Source organism: Leptonychotes weddellii, chromosome 2 (assembly GCF_054177405.1).
Source record: "Leptonychotes weddellii isolate Sample4059 chromosome 2, ASM5417740v2, whole genome shotgun sequence".
Lineage (NCBI taxonomy): Eukaryota > Metazoa > Chordata > Mammalia > Carnivora > Phocidae > Leptonychotes > Leptonychotes weddellii.
The window spans coordinates 60,312,192-60,328,756 of NC_138370.1; the positions used below are offsets into that span (position 1 = coordinate 60,312,192).

The 16,565-nt window shown below is 34.6% G+C and overlaps 1 pseudogene; it reads left to right on the plus strand.

Moving 5' to 3' along the window:
* Positions 1 to 15,487: 15,487 nt before the first annotated feature.
* On the plus strand, positions 15,488 to 16,291 carry LOC102744467 (large ribosomal subunit protein uL16-like; annotated as a pseudogene).
* Positions 16,292 to 16,565: the final 274 nt, after the last annotated feature.

A 16,565-nucleotide genomic window follows, 5' to 3' on the forward strand; every position in this document is an offset into this window, starting at 1 on the left:
CTATATATTGTGGTAGCTAACTGGGACACCTAGGTGGCTCAGTTGATTAAGTGTCTGCCTTCGGCTCAGGTCATGATCACAGTGTCCTGGGGTCAAACCCCACATTGGGCCCCCCCTCAGTGGTGAGTCTTCCTCTCCCTGTGTGACCTCTCTTGCTCTCTCTCAAATAAATGAATAATATCTTAAAAAATAATCCTTATGCCAAAGAGACATAGTAAAAAAAAAAAAAATGAAGGCTCTAAATTCAGCTATACGAATTTAAATATTGCCCATTGGTTTTTAGAACTTCTTGGTCTTTCTATTTCCTCATCTTATAAATGAGTATGATAATAATGTAATATAACTTACAAGTTAATTTTGAAGAATACATGATTTGTTGTTTATAACATATCTAAAACAATGCCTGGTACATAGCCTTTACCTCTCATTGTGTTTTTCTCTCTTCTCACCTTGAGCCAAATGTGGTGGAAAATATAGAAAAATAAGATTGTAATTTATTACTCTGAAATAAAATATTAAAAAAAATTACTCTCACCCCCAAGTCTCTCAATCTCACCATATTTTAAGACCTAGTAGAAATACCATCATTTTTCTGGGAAGTTTTTTCCTGACTATCTTAATATCCACAACTCCCACAGGTTAGGAGCCCTACCTCATGCTACCATAGCTTGACAAGACTCATTTTGTTTATTTATGTATCCCCAAAGTGTGACAAACTGTAGGCACATAATAAACATCTTACAAATTATGAAGGGAAGTGTTTAATTTCAGTCATTAGTCTTAAAAGAAAATAAGTTCCTTAAAACTAGTACAGAGTGCTTCCTCAGAACTCAATTGCCTAAACCATAAAATTCCCAGAAAGGTCTTCAAAATTTTATTTTAACACTTAGATAAATATTTTAATATGAGGAGTAGACACACTGTATTATTCCTGGAAGAGCATGTAGTGCACACAGACATTATGTAAAATTCTAATGGCATATATGGAAATTATGTTTACCTGTCTTGAAATTGTCTTTTGTCAACAGACTCCAGAATGTTCTTTATCATCAGTGGAAGTACTCTTTTTTTTTTTTTAAGATTTTATTTATTTGTGAGAGAGAGAATGAGAGAGAGAGAGCATGAGAGGGAGGAGGGCCAGAGGGAGAAGCAGACTCCAAGCTGAGCAGGGAGCCCGATGTGGGACTCGATCCCGGGACTCCAGGATCATGACCTGAGCCGAAGGCAGTCGCTTAACCAACTGAGCCACCCAGGCGCCCCAGTGGAAGTACTCTTATAACACTGCTGTACTTACAATATTACCTACAGACTAATTAGGTATGGGCTGGCCATTTATTGTTTTAAGCATGGACTTTTTAACATCGGCTAGCTTAAGACTTAGACTAAGTTTATAGTAAGGCTTTTCTGCAAGAAGAAAAATGTTTTGTTTACTACATAAAACTTGTACTTTCTTTTCAAACAATATAGTTTACTCACACCTTTTCAGATTATCCTTCAAACATTCAAGTATGAGTAATTCAAAAAGACTTGAAAACCAAGTTTGCCTATTCTGATTTACACTGCAGTTCTTCACATTGTAGGAAAACAATCTCAGATTCAGGACCCTGTATGTTCTATTTAATTTCTGGGAAAAGGAAGTAAGACTTAAAAAAAAAAAAAAACCTCCATTCCTGCCTATAAATATGATGTGGGCTTAACTGTCTGTCTGTGGTAGAAAGACACTGAGCACAAAAAAAAAAGAAATAAAATTTCTGAGACAGGCTGATTGCTTTGAAGTCATGAAATAAAATAAGTGTTTAATGGGACTATGAGAAGGCTTATTATGTATTAGTGTGACTAGTAACAAAGAAGTGACAGTTTAGTATTTAACCTTTCATCTTCAATCTCTAAATGCCTAAAAACTAACTGGAACAATTATGATGAGCACTGGGTGATATATGTAGGTGATGAATCAGTAAAAACAACAACAACAATAATACCAACAAAACCTAATTGGTTAAGAGCTGTGTGCAAATCTGGGAAGCCTAGAGTTAGGAATATAAGAAATAGGGGAAAAAATGGGTAAAATCTGAGTTTTGTAACATACTATATGCTTTTTGAATTTGGAAGTTTTAATGACTTTTCTTGATTTATGCTTGTATACCATGGGAAATATTTCAAAAGTAAATACAGATACTCTTTGAAATAATAGGCAGTCACATCAAATAAAAAAAAAACTTTTGGAAAGTAAAGGAAACTTTGAAAAGTAAAGAAAAAGAAATAAATTTGAAAACAGCAAAAGAGAAATTATACCTTGACTGTAAGAAAAAAGAAAAACAATTCAAATGACAATATATTTTTCATCAGAAAACCATGGAGGCAAGAAAGAAGTCACACAACAAATGCTGATGGAAAAGAATTATCAGCCCTGAATCTTATATCCAGCAAAAATATCCTTCAGGAGTGAAGGGGAAATTAGACATTCTCAGAAGAAGGAAAACTAAGAGAGTTTATCACTGGTAGACCTCCCTTAAAAGAAAGGGAAAAAAGTAATTCTTTAAACAGAAAAACAATAAGGAAAGCATTTTAAAACATCAAGAAGGAAGAGAGAATAATGAAAAAAAGTGAATATAAATACGTTTTCCTTCTCGTCTTGAGTATTTTGAACTATATTTGACAGAGTATAAAATGTAACATTATCTGATATGGATATCAATATCTGTAAAGGAATATTTAAGATAATTACATTATGAGTAATGGAAAACTAAGGGCCTTGAGAGGAGGTGAAATTTCTACACTCCATGTAAATTGATAAAATATCAACACCAGTACTTCTTTGTGATGATGGAATAGGTCTTAATCTTGATTGAGGTAGTGGTTAGAAGAATCTACATATATGTGTGTTAAAGTAACATAGAATTCTACACAAACACTGTATCAATATGAATTCCTGGTTTTGATTTTGACTATAGTTATACAAGATGTAATCATTGTGGGGGAGGGGAGGAGGAGCTGAGTGAAGGGTATACATGGAACCTCTATGTACTATCTTTGCAACTTCCAAAAAATCGGTATTTATTTCAAAAGGAAAAGTTATAATACACACTTACATACACACACACTTGCTTGGAAAAACAAAGAATGTTGGCTTGAAAAGACTTGTTTCTTAGTATATAAACTCTTAAGCCATCATTCCATTCAGAATGACACTTGATTTTAGATTTCCCAAAAGTTCAGATTCCATAAATAGATTTTATTTATTTTTTAATAGATTTTTTAAAAATCATTGTACAACTAACCTTTAAGCCCAGTAATATGTCAAAAATTTGATTGACCGGAAACATCTGAGTTCCATCTTTTCAAATTGATTTTGAAATGGGTGCTCAAATACAAATCAACTGAAGGAAAGAACCATCCACACACTGATAGGAAGTAAACCAACAAGACTAGGATTTATTGTTTAAGGAAAAAAAATCTCTAATTTTGAAATATTAGAAACCAAGGACCTGTTTTGTTTTGAAAACTTTTTATTTTGAAATAATTCTAGATTCACAGGAATTTGCAAAGCTATGTATAGACAAGTCTCAGCACCACAACCTCTGCCAATGGCAGTCTCTTACACAACTACAATATACTGTCACAACCAAGAAACTGACAATAATAGAACCTATCGAAGTTATTCAGATTTCAACCGTTATAAATGATCTCATGTGTGCGTATGTGTGTGTGTAGCTCTATTCAATTTCACTTTGTGTATAGCATTGGGTAACCACCGCCATGATAAAAAAAAAAGGGTTGAAGAATGGATGTGGTTTATATAAAAGGGTAAAAAAGGAGTCTTACGGAGATAGTTCATTGAATGAACTGTTTTTTTTTTAACATAAAATGTAGAATTTGTTTCTACTTAAAATCTTTAGAACATATTTAGAGTAAGGTTTATACTGTTGCTCCTGAGGTGAAATTCTGCATGAATAAAATAAAAATAAGCAAGAAAATGGTGATTTTAAAGGAATAATTTATTAAAATTGCAGTCTACCATTCTCTTTTCAGACTGTCTTACCATTTAAATTAAAGTGTCCAGGGGAAAAAAGTATTTGACAACAAATAGAATTCAAATGACCTCTTGTATTTGTTAACCCTATTAATTGCTTTAGCATCCAAGTGCCTGCATTTACTGGCACAGAAAGTTCCTGTTATTTATTGCCATTTATTGTGGAAGACCTTTGTTCTTTGTGTTTTTCAGCTCTGTTATTCTTAAGAGCCAGGAACTCTGACAGCTGCTGCCAGCCCTGTGCACTTTGTTTAAAACAATAGGGAAAATTGCCTAGCAACCTCACATCCAGCTTCTGGTACCCTCGTGGAGATCACATTCCACACACATTCTCCTCATTTCCGTAAGCTCACAGGGGAACACACACACGCGCGTGCACACACACACACGCACACACACACCCTACAACCGAAACTAGATTGACCTTCACTTTTCTAAAAGATAAGATGCAGATCAAAGCTGGGTTGTTATTAACACTGAAGAGATCACATAGAGATTTATAGAAATGAATTAGTTCTTGCCTCTATAGATTTTATTGTTAAAGGGATACTTTTTACAAGGGAAGTGTGCGGCTTCCATTGCTGAAACGGAATAAACATGCTGTTTATACTTCACTAAATATATAATGTCTTATAACTGGTAATATTGACAAAGTGAGGAAAATACAAGTTTATTTTGAGTCAATTTCAGAGCATGGCAGAGAAATTAAACCACCATTGTCTGAATCTTGGTAATAGTCAGAATGTTAGGCTGCTCCTTCTCCTCTACTCCTACTTACCAAGTGATTATGAGAGATGTTAAAAATGTTATTGGATTTTGTGAGAAGATCACTATACCAAAGGGTTAGAAGGCTAGACTTGAACTCTGGAGTTGGGTTTGCTTTTCTTGTTTTCCCTATCGATATTGATTTGAACAATCAATTTATTTATGCCAGTATCCTCATCTGCAAAATAGGAACTTACACTAAATGATCACTTCTCATCTAACATTCCGTAATTCCATAAATGGCATTGGTCTTCTATGAGACTGTTTTATACAGAAAAGTAAGAAGGAGAAAATGGTTATTATAGATACTTTTGTTTTGTTTTGTGTCCTTCTTATTTAACTATGCCATCAGACCGTACATTTCTATTTACAAAACTGGAAGAGAAAAATAGGTCAGATGTCTATGAATATCTACATGACCTTGATAAGATGTTGTGAATACAGACATGCACAACTATTCCATATAATAATACTAGTTATATATACAACTTCCTACAAAGTTTTGGGAAATGATTTAAGGTCAAAGCAGTAAGAGAGAAATTCTCATGCAGAGGTCAGAAACTACAGCCTGTGGACCAAATTCATCCTGTCACCTAATTTTGTAAATAAAGATTTATTGGAACATGGCACATTCAAACTTCTGCATATTGTCCATGGCGGCTTTCCTGCTACAATGGCAGAGTTAAGTAGTTAAAACAGAAGCCATATGTCCTCCAAAGCTGAAATATTCACTATTTGGTTCTTTACAGAAAAAGTTTGTTGATCCCTGTTGTATGAGAAACTTTACTATATTTATTAGAATTGAAATTAGTCACCTCAACCAGACTGTGTACATGTCAATGAAAGAAAAATTTTGTATTAAATTGTAGAATTCCAGGTTCTAGGTACTCTTTTGTTTCAAGAGAGGAAACAGTTAAAAAGAAATTAAAGACTGAATTTGACTGATACGTGTTTGTCGTTAATTTCTCAAAATGAGTTAACTATTATATTTAGGTTTTCTCATATATTTATAACTAAATATTTAAAAAATTGTTTGGAAACATCGAAGTTAGTACATTTGAAATGTAATATCAATGCAGGGGATGTGATATGAAAATTTGGAGCCCCTTGAAAAAAACACACTAATCCTAAGGAAAATGTGGAATTTAAGGACCTGGTCTTCCTCAATATCATGGACATTAATAAAATTCACTGTCATGGTTGTGAATGTACACATCAGCAATGTAAGGCTTTACACACTGCAGTACACTTTGCATATGCCTTACTATGATTAGAACAGTATTGTTTGATTTCTCAATCCTAGATTACTCATTCTGAAGTAGTTAGCAGAATCTTTAAAATGGAAACAGAAAAATATTGAATCAATGGAGAAAGGAATGTTTATCTTTTTGTTTCTTCCTTGTTGTTGAGCTCTTCTACCCAACACCCAAAATAGCAAATTACTATTTGACACAGAGTTTAATCTTGCCAGGAACTTCCTCAACACATAGATAATTTTTGTTCTTTGAGATATAATGTAGGTTAATGGTTCATCTTCTGATGCTCTAAGAATCCTGCAATTTAAAAAAAGGGGTCATCACTGAGTAATGGATACAACCCCGCTCCGTTGCCTTGGGATTAGGACATGGTATTTAAGAGGAGAGAAGAGTGGACTGCATCTATCTTTTCTCACCAACTGGCAGTTATGGTGATGAGACCTCCTGGGCCATCCAGCCACAGCCCCAAATGCCTGCTGCTATGAGAAGTGATGTTGTGATGCAAGATGACTAATTTCCTGAGAGCCTGCTATGAAGGGAGAAGGGTAGTAAAAGAGGGACTCAAAGGAAGGAAAGGAAGGAAAGGAAAGACCAGAAGTGGAAGGAACGGTATTGAGTTATACAAGTACAGAGGAACTGAAGAAAGGCTACAATTTTTAGTTATGGTCTCCATGTAAAAATGCTATTGATTAGAGTGGTCAGAGGAAATGGTGATGAATCAAGAGGAAAATTAAAGAAAGAAACTTACGGATTTTGTGTGATGATGTAAGGCTCATTTTGGTATCCAATACCACCAGATTCTGCTTCTTGATTCAGCTCTAACCTTTTATTCTCAGCCCTTGTTCCTAGTCATGTGCACTGCTTATCAGCCTCTATGCATTAAACTTTTTTAACTGTGGAGATCCCCTAACCCAATTCCTTTTTGCTGCCTATGTTGGGTCAACATAGTCTCTGTGATGATGAATATTTAGTACCCCATTTTCCTTAGATCTCGCTCCCTCCTCTACTAATAACAGTCAAGTTACCTGGAGACTGACATCCTGAATCTCATACTCTTTTGCCTTTGGATCTGCTACTTACCCATGAGTTTCTCTGATTTTGATTCTGCCCAATCACCCAGATTCGGCCATACTGTCTACACGTATTTTGCTTTTGCTGCCATCTACTGGGAAACCAACTACTTTATCTCAGGCCCTTGCTGACAACTTGCTTGAAACTATTGTGCTCACCAGACTTAAGGCATCTTATCACCTAGAGCTGGACCGGTTCCCCCCAGGACTTGACCTACCCAAGCTGGTAGGTCTGTTCCCCTATCTAAGTTGTCTAATGATGTTGCAAATACCTTGGGAAAAGAATGCTAGAAATCATTGAAATGGAAATGGCAGCATAAATGAGAAGGTAAATTTGTTTTCACTTTCTGTTAATTTGATTTAAAGTGTAATTTTCCATGTGTGTATTTTGCCCATCCCCAAAGACCTGCCCATCTGGTAACAAAGTTTGCTAACGGTAGGCTGATATTGGTGAGGAGGCCAGTTTCTATACAGAGTCCATATAAAGTAAGCAAGTTAACATTGGCATTTCAACTAGACAGACTTGATATTTAACTGTGGCACCACCATTAATTAGCAGTGTTACTGAGAAAAAGTTACATAACTAGTTCTGAGTCTCAGTTCCTTATCTTTAATATTGTGGCAATATTACTATCAACCTAATAAAATTTGTGAAAAATAAGAAAAGAATTCATGTAAAGTGCTCATCTCTGTGCCAGGTACATAGACCTCACTGATATGTGGGATCATAGATGGTGCAGTTCCTCACATATCAAAGATAGAAGGCATGGGTCATGATACAGCAAAATGAAAACACTCCCTTTCTCCTTTTCTAAAACGTAGTTCTAGTCTATGACATCATCTTCGTTTTTATCTCTCTTTCTTGCCTAGAAGAATTCTTTGTCCACACTGGATAATTTATATATGTCATTGCCTATCTGGACACCTGCCAAAGGAAGAAATGGAATCTAAAAGGAAAGTGAAAGGAGCTCTCAGGTTCTCTAATGCAGAGGGAATAATCATGTATTTTTTGTAACCATTCATATGCCACTTAAGAGAACTTGAATTTCAGTGATTTATACTATACCTCCTGGTTTTGATTTTAAGATTTAAAGAACCATGTTTAAATCATTAGAAGAGACATGGCCGATCAAGTTGAAAGAAGCTATTTTGTAAGAGAAACTCATTAATGGACTTTTAACCCAACAACGTTTGTCAGCAATGTTGTTCTTTCTATTTCTTTGGCAAACATACTGCTAATAGTGCATGATAAATAGAATATATCTACAATTGAAAAAGAAATTCTGGCATATTTAATTGGTTTCTGGTACTCTTTTCTGACCTATGCCCTCATAAAAGTTCCTATTGAACATTTGCGGACTTGGACCATGACCAACTTCATGTAAAGTAAATTCATTTACTCTTGCAATCCCAATATATTAATAAAACTGGTCAACACAAATGGCAAGGTGGCAAGTTCTACCCTGATGGTTTGGACTCATAAGTCAGTGGCAATTGTTCTTCTGAATGTAAACAGGTTGAATGAAGTTTAAAGGCTGCAAATTAAGAAAAACTTTGCATGTTAAGGTTTGTGTTTATCTTGAAACCTGAAATTTTCAAAACATATCCACTGAATTATCTTTAGAACCATTGAAGAAACAATGATGATAGTCCATACCCTTCCAGCAAGAACAAGAGTTAACAGAATTTATTACTGTGCAGTAAAGAAAGGGGAAAAAAATCTTGATTACTAATTCTTACAAATTCCTTTGTCCTCAACATTCCATCAAATGTTCCAATTCCAATGCCTTAGTCTGCTCAGGCTGACGTCATGAAATAGCATAGACTGGCTGGCTTAAATAACAGAAATTTATTTCGCACATCTTTGGAGTCTGGGAGGTCCAAGATCAAGGTGTTAGCTAATTTGACTGCTGGTGAGAGCTTTGTCCTTGGCTTGCAGATGGTCTCCTTTTTTGCCAGATCTTCATGTGGAGAATAGAAAAGGGAACTCTTTTGTGTCTCTTCAGATAAGGACATTAATCCTATCAAAATAGGGCCCCACCCTGATGACCTCATTTAACCTTAATTACCTCCTATGAGTCTTATCTCCAAATATAATCACATTGGGACTTAGGGATTTCAACATACAAATTTTGGGGTGCACAATTTGATCCATATCACTCAATCTGTGGTAGTCTAAAATGATCATGAATTTTTTAAATTTCCATTAATAGGTGGGAAGTTGTCAGGGCATTAACTATTCAAGCCTAAGTCTTGTAATCTGTGTCTAAATAACACCATCTTTACTTACTGTTTTTTGTTAATAACTGACTTTGTGGTTGTTTTTAGTAGGAAAATCAACCAAGTACATTTTAACAGTGTTAAGCTTGGTTATTCATTCAGATAGACACCAAACTGCTAATCTCATCCTGTATGTTGCCATATCTCCTCCTCTTCCATTTTTGATTCTTAGTACAATTCCTCCTATTGTTAAGTGAATAGGACATTTTCTGCTTCAAAGGGAAAGAAATATAAAAGATCCTCAAACTATTTTATTTGCTTTTAGTAGTAAATTGCTTGTGTGTGACTTAGTATCAATTACCTTCCCTTAAGGAATGTCTGAAGTGCTCTAGTTCCCTGGGATTACTATCGAAATGATGCTTGTTGGTGCTTAATGATTCTTTATCTGGGTAGCACTCATCACTCAGTGCCAGGGTAGTGGTTTTGCATCAACATCATTTGCAACTATGGACAGAACCTTCTTTGTTTCTGTTTAAATATTATATCAATCTTGTCTTGCCTGTGCATTGGAATGAGGTTTAACATAAAGATGGAGGGAGTTCAAATGCAATCTGAAAATAATACTGGCAAATAGCTTTGGGACTTACTGTTTAAAGTTAGCATACATTTATTTAAGATATTGAATTAAACCAACAAAAAGCCATCCTATAAACTTGGAAAGTAAAAAAAAAAATTAAAAAAGCAAAATATATTTTCATCTGTTAGAAAGTTTGAACCATAACATTTTATAAATATTTATTTCCTTGACTCAATTTCATCTTTTAAATGAAACTTCTTTTAGAAATAAATTGCTTATGTTGACTCCAATAAAATTTATCCCTAGAACTAGAGTAGAAGAGTTTCTCCCACTATAAGCTGTTTATATCTTTTAGCTGAAGTCTGTGAAAATAATAAACTTATCTCTGTTGTGAAGAGTCACTGCCTATGGTGTGGGCAGAGATTTGGGGGTTGGAGGTTATTGAGAAAAGTACAAAAAAACCCAGGATATTTCCAGGTATAAGTGCAAGAGAAATAGCTTTATGATATTTTGTGGATTGGGGTCCTTAAGTCTCCTCCTATCAAGCATTGAACATAAGGAATTAATAGACAACATTAAATCACACCAAAACTCTTTCTTAAAGTAGAAAGCTCTATGTTAAAGAGGGTAAATGTGTATTGAAAGATAGAAACTAAACCAAGCGCATGAAATCTAATTTTTTATCTTTCCTAATGATAAACATTTTTTCTTAATTTTAAAATGTGGTAAAAAAAAAAACTAGTTATGGTAAGAAATAAACCATAAATTCACAAAAATATGAAATCTTTATCTGCTTGATGAAGACCTTATAGAAAAGAATTTTCAAAAATTAGATTGATCATTTCTTTTCAAATAGCTTACTAAATTCAACTTTTAACTTAATTTAATTAAGCAATGTATAGAAAGCATAAAGGACAGAATATGAAAAAAATAACTCTTTGGAGGTTTGCTGAATAATAGAAGGAATTACAATAGACAGGTAAACGTGGAAAAGTTGGCCAAGATCCTGTTGGCACTTTAAGCTCATTAAAAACATTTAAAAGAATGTCAATGTATAAAAAAAGAAAAAGAAAAGAAAAAGGAAAAAAAAAGATGGTAAAATCATTGATTTGACCTCTTGCTTGGTGGGAGTGTGAAAATTGGATCTTGGAGGCAGCAGATGAGAATGGGATTGATTTAGGCCTTTGAAGTGAAACAATATCTCCAGACAGTCATACCATGGAAGCCACAAAGCCGAGAGTGAACTCAATAAAACACCGTGGATAAGGATATATATTATGTGAAGGAGCTAGAAAAGTTAATAGCAGAATATTTGAGCCATGCCTCATAGGCAAGGACCTACCATCTGGAGAACAAGATGATACAAAAGTAGATGCCAAGAAAAAAGTCAAAAGGAAATAGAGAATATAAAAATATTTCTGGACCTATCCAGTAGGCAGAGACTCACTCATGGAAAATAGCATGTTGTTTAAAAATGATTAAAATCTTATTGCAAAATGTCAAACTCCAGCTATTAATAAATGATGGCTAATTAAAGAAAGTGGTTCTATGAAAAATAACATTGGCTCTTTTATATTATATGTCTGACATTGTATTTACATTAACAATGTATTTACTGTAATATTTTAAATTTAATATCTAGTATTTGAATCCTTAATGTTGTGTGATGTTGCCATAATGTTCCCTCTTCCTTGAATATGGAGTAGCTACATTTCAAAAGAAAACTATAGCTACATTTAAAAAGAAAACTGAAGGTGGTCAGATCGGAATGAATAAAACCAACCAGACCCCTCACATACAGGTTCACTAATGCTGTGTTTTCCCTGTTGCTTGCTGGACTAATATAATCTGTCATGGCAGCAAGGAGGTCTCTAAGTAAGACATTCACATTCCTTTCTAATGAATCAACTTTCCACCCCATAGCAATATCAGATGTCTTTTAAATCAAGCAAAGAGAAGCTCTGTGCTAGAGGAAATGACCTGCAGTGCCTTGAGTTTATCATGGGTTTAGCCCTTTTGTCCTTTTATAACTACACTGGGAGCAGTTAGTGATACCTAGATGTGTTTGATCTAAGATTCTTGAATCGAGAAATAAAATTAATTTGAAAATAATTTATTTAAAAAGCTAGAATATTACAATATTGTTGCTTATAAGATTCTTAAATATGTCATTAATAGTTACTTCAAAATTACTTAAGTTGGTTAACTGGTTAACCTAAAGAAACTTAACGTTCTACCCGTTAATGTCTTTTGTTTGAATCTTTACTCCAATTTGTGCAAATTAACTTTAATTTTTATTATCTATATTTTTTCTTGAAATTATTTTGTCTCATGTAAAAAAATATTTAATTAATTTACTCCCACTAGTGTGTGAATTGTTTGACCATCTTGCATATACAATTTGCTTCCTTACAAAACAAAATGATAAATTTTGTGTTGGTGTCTGTTATTCCAGGCCTTGGCTATGTAGAATGCTATGCTAAGATCATACAGTGACAGATAAGAAAAGAAAAAAAGAAGGGAAAGGCAAATGTGCATGAGAATGTATCTCTGTAAACATCCAATAAGCCCTCAAAAGTCAAAAATCAAATAACGAGCTTGATTATTATTTTCCCCTGTGTCTCAATTGAATCAACATTAGCCAGTTGACTGAGGTAGACACAACGGCAAGCCATAGTCAACAGTCTATTTGGCTCCCTGAAGAATCATCATCTCTGATTCAGATCGTATCAACTGGTTTATACGACTCCAGTCCTACTTCACTTACTTCAGTTAAGTGTTAATCTAATTTAAGCCTAGACAAGATAGTTCATCCAAATAAGATAATGGTACAAATATTCTTTCCCCATCCTTCACAGTACTTTTTACTGTCTTTTCTAGATTTTATGCGTAATAAATTTTTATATCTCCAGCATTCAATTTTTAGTAATTTAGTTGTACTTAGAATAACATGAGGCCTGGGGCGCCTGGGTGGCTCAGTTGGTTAAGCGACTGCCTTCGGCTCAGGTCATGATCCTGGAGTCCCGGGATCGAGTCCCGCATCGGGCTCCCTGCTTCGCAGGGAGTCTGCTTCTCCCTCCGAACCTCACCCCTCTCATTCTCTCTCTCTCTGTCATTCTCTCTCTCTCAAAAATAAATAAAATTAAAAATATATATATTTAGAATAACATGAGGCCTTACTGCAAGTTTGCATTCTGAAGTAGATCTTTCATATATAAGAACTCTAATTTAAAGTGTCAGGATTGCAGTCATAAAACTGTTTACCAATATTCTGTTCTCTCATTCCTCGGGCACCTGGCAGCATTGTGCTTCCTCACTTCCATAGATGTTGTCATGTAATTTGCTTTGGCCAGTAAAATGTGAGCAGAGGGAACTGTCTGACTTTGTGAAGTTTTATGAGCCAGTCTGTCCTTCACCATATTCCCTTTTCTCTCTGCTTCCATGACTATCAGTGTCCCATCAGCATGCGTCTTACAGCAAAGGCAATAGACGCAGAGCAGACAGAGAACATGAAGGAAATTAAATGTATTATTTTTTATTCCACTGTGATTTAGCTATGGGTTAAAACTATGGAACCTGGCTGCATTGACTGACAGACTTGAAGAACTATCAAAGTTTGAAGTCCATTTCCCAGATTAAGAATATATTTGGATTAAAAAAATATAATAATATGAATAGATTTTCCGAAAATATGTAAATTGGATCTTCCTCGTAGAGCAATTCTAGAAACAATACTTTCCATACTGATTTGTTTATGACCTGATACAGGTTCAGCCATGTGAAATTGCCTGTATTTGACCAGTTTTTAATGTAAAATGGCAACTTCATATAGTTTACCTAATAAATGTCCTGATGATACTACATTGTTTTGTGTATCTAAGGGAACTACACATTTTGTTTTAGTAAGTTGATTGCTGAATAGAAGTAAGATTACTCACATCTAATATTTGCTCAGAGTGTAATCTTATTTCATTAATGCCTTATGTTTAGGACATTAAAAAGTTAGGCCAAATAACACAATGTTATTAACAAACACTTGTCTTTTGCAGACATGATCTAATGCATTTTTTTAAGTTTTTGTTTTTTAACATGCTAACTATTGCTTGCTTTAGGACACATTCCTGAGGTCATACACAACATTTATCACACTTAAAATACTATGATACAGGCTATTTTTTGGTTTTGAAGTTTTTGTCAATGAAAAATCAGATAACTAATTAGCCAATATGGCTTATTATGTTAAATTTACCCACTAAGAGAGCTTTCAAAAATGATTAAAATGCAATTTTTTATCCTCAGAGAGGGAACATTTCCATTAAAAAACAACACACATGAAATATTTGACTATTACTCGGATTTTTAATTATTGAACTATTATGCCATTAGGGAAAACCCAAATCCACGACACTGAAATACCTTACAAGAAGAATATTCAAAAATGTTTCACTCAGTTTACTCTTACTTGGTTTCAGAAGTGTACCAAATTAAAAGGTTCTAGTGAGGTTCTAGTTCTACATGCTTTAAAAAAATGTGACTTTCTGGTTTAAAGAAATGAAGTTCAAGAATGATTTATAAACCTTTAGAATTTCCAGATGTAACTTCTCATAAAGCTCTTTGGATATCAAATGTATTTACCAAATACTTTGATGAGTTAAGTGTAAATGAATCAGTAACATAAGGATTAAATTTCTCCACAAATACACAAGAGCCTAAAAAATTAGGAAAAAGAGTGCCTTGGCAGAATTCAATTGGGTCTTGTCAAATCCAAAGAGTTTCAAAACTATGTCTTGAAGTTTTCCTGAAACTGAAAACTCACTATTTTTGATAATTTTTTGTTACAAATCCAAATTGAATATTGTTTCCAAGTTCTATTAGCGGTAAACAAATCGAAAGTGATTAGAACCATGGCCACAAATTCACTTCCATAAATAATTTCTTGTAACAACAACTTCATCACATTTTTCTATAAATAATGTTTCTTAGAGTTCTAAGAATTAGAAGTAGAGGAGGGTGATCAGAAGGTACAAACTTCCAGTTAAAAGACAAATAAGTACTATGGATGTAATGTATCACATGATGACTAGAGTTTACACTACTGTATGAGATATATGAAAATTGTTAAAGGAGAGATCCTAAGAGTTCTTACCACAAGGAAAATGTGTTTCTTTTTTTCTTTTCTTTTCATTGTATCTATATGAGATGATGAATGTTAACTAAACTTATTATGGTTATCATTTCACAACATATGTAAATCAAACCATTATGCTGTACACCTTAAATTTCTACAGCAATGTTTGTCAATTATTTCTCAATAGAACTGGAAAAATATGAAAAAAAACCCCTGAATTTCAGTAAATAGCAAAAGCAAAAATAGAAAACAAATAATCTGACTCCACTTGTTCTCAAATTTTCTGTTACCAGTAATATTTTCACAGTGCTCTGAGGCCAAAATAAATCCGTAACAGTTTTATTTATTAAGTAGCTAGGTCTACACAACGTAATAAGTTGTAATAGTCCAAAAATTTAGAATTGTTTCCTTCGGCGCATCACTGAAAATCTTGGTGTTGCCATGGGCTGCCGCCCTGCCCAGTGTTAACCATATGGTCAGAACAAGCCATATCCCAAAGTCTTGCTCTGCAGAGGTGTCCCTGATGCCAAGACCTGCATCTTTGACCTGGGGTGGAAGAAGGCAAAAGTGGATGAGCTCCCTCTCAGCAGCCACATGGCGTCAGATGAATATAAGCAGCTCTCCCCTGAAGCCCTGGAGGCTGCCCTTATTTGTGCCAACACATACATAGTGAAAAGCTGTGGCAAAGATGATTTTCACATCCGAGGGTAGCTCCAGCCCTTCCACGGCACCCATATCAACAGGATGTCGTCCTGTAAGGCATGCGAGGTGCCTTTGGAAAGCCCCAAGGCACAGTAGCCAGGGTCCACGTTCGCTAAGTCATCATGTCCATTCCTACCAAGCTACAGAACAAGGGGCATGTGATTGAGGCCCTAGGCAGGGCCAAGTTCAGGTTCCCTGGCCACCAGAAGATCCACATTTCCAAGAAATGGGGCTTTGCTAAGTTTAATGCTGACAAATTTGAAGACGTGGTGGCTGAAAAGCAGCTCATCCCAGATGGCCGTGGGGTTAAATATATCCCTAATTGTGGCCCCCTGGACAAATGGTGGGTTCTGAACTCATGAGAACCTCGGCATTGTCCCCTCCCTACTCATGCCCACTGATAAATCCTACTTCCTGTCATAAATAAATAAATAAATTAATTAATTCCAAAAATTCAGTAGTCATATGCAAAACCACTACATATGAATTAAAAAATAATATTTTATTTCATTCTTAAGTACTACACTCACTTATTAACAGGTTATATGTACCAAATTGGGTCCCACAAACTTCTCAATCCTTGAAATCTCATTTACATCGCCACCTCAATTCTTGTTCTGATTTTCTAATAGTATTTGACTTTTATTACAGAAAAAAATAGAAAACCCAGGTTCATAAAGATACAACATCATTGAGAGGAATGTAACATGATCTCACATTGAAACTGTGAACTACCTTGACCTAGTAGTTCAGATGGTGGCCAAAAGATGTTTAGTGTTTCTCATTTTGGGGGGAAAATTTAAAATATTCCATGCCA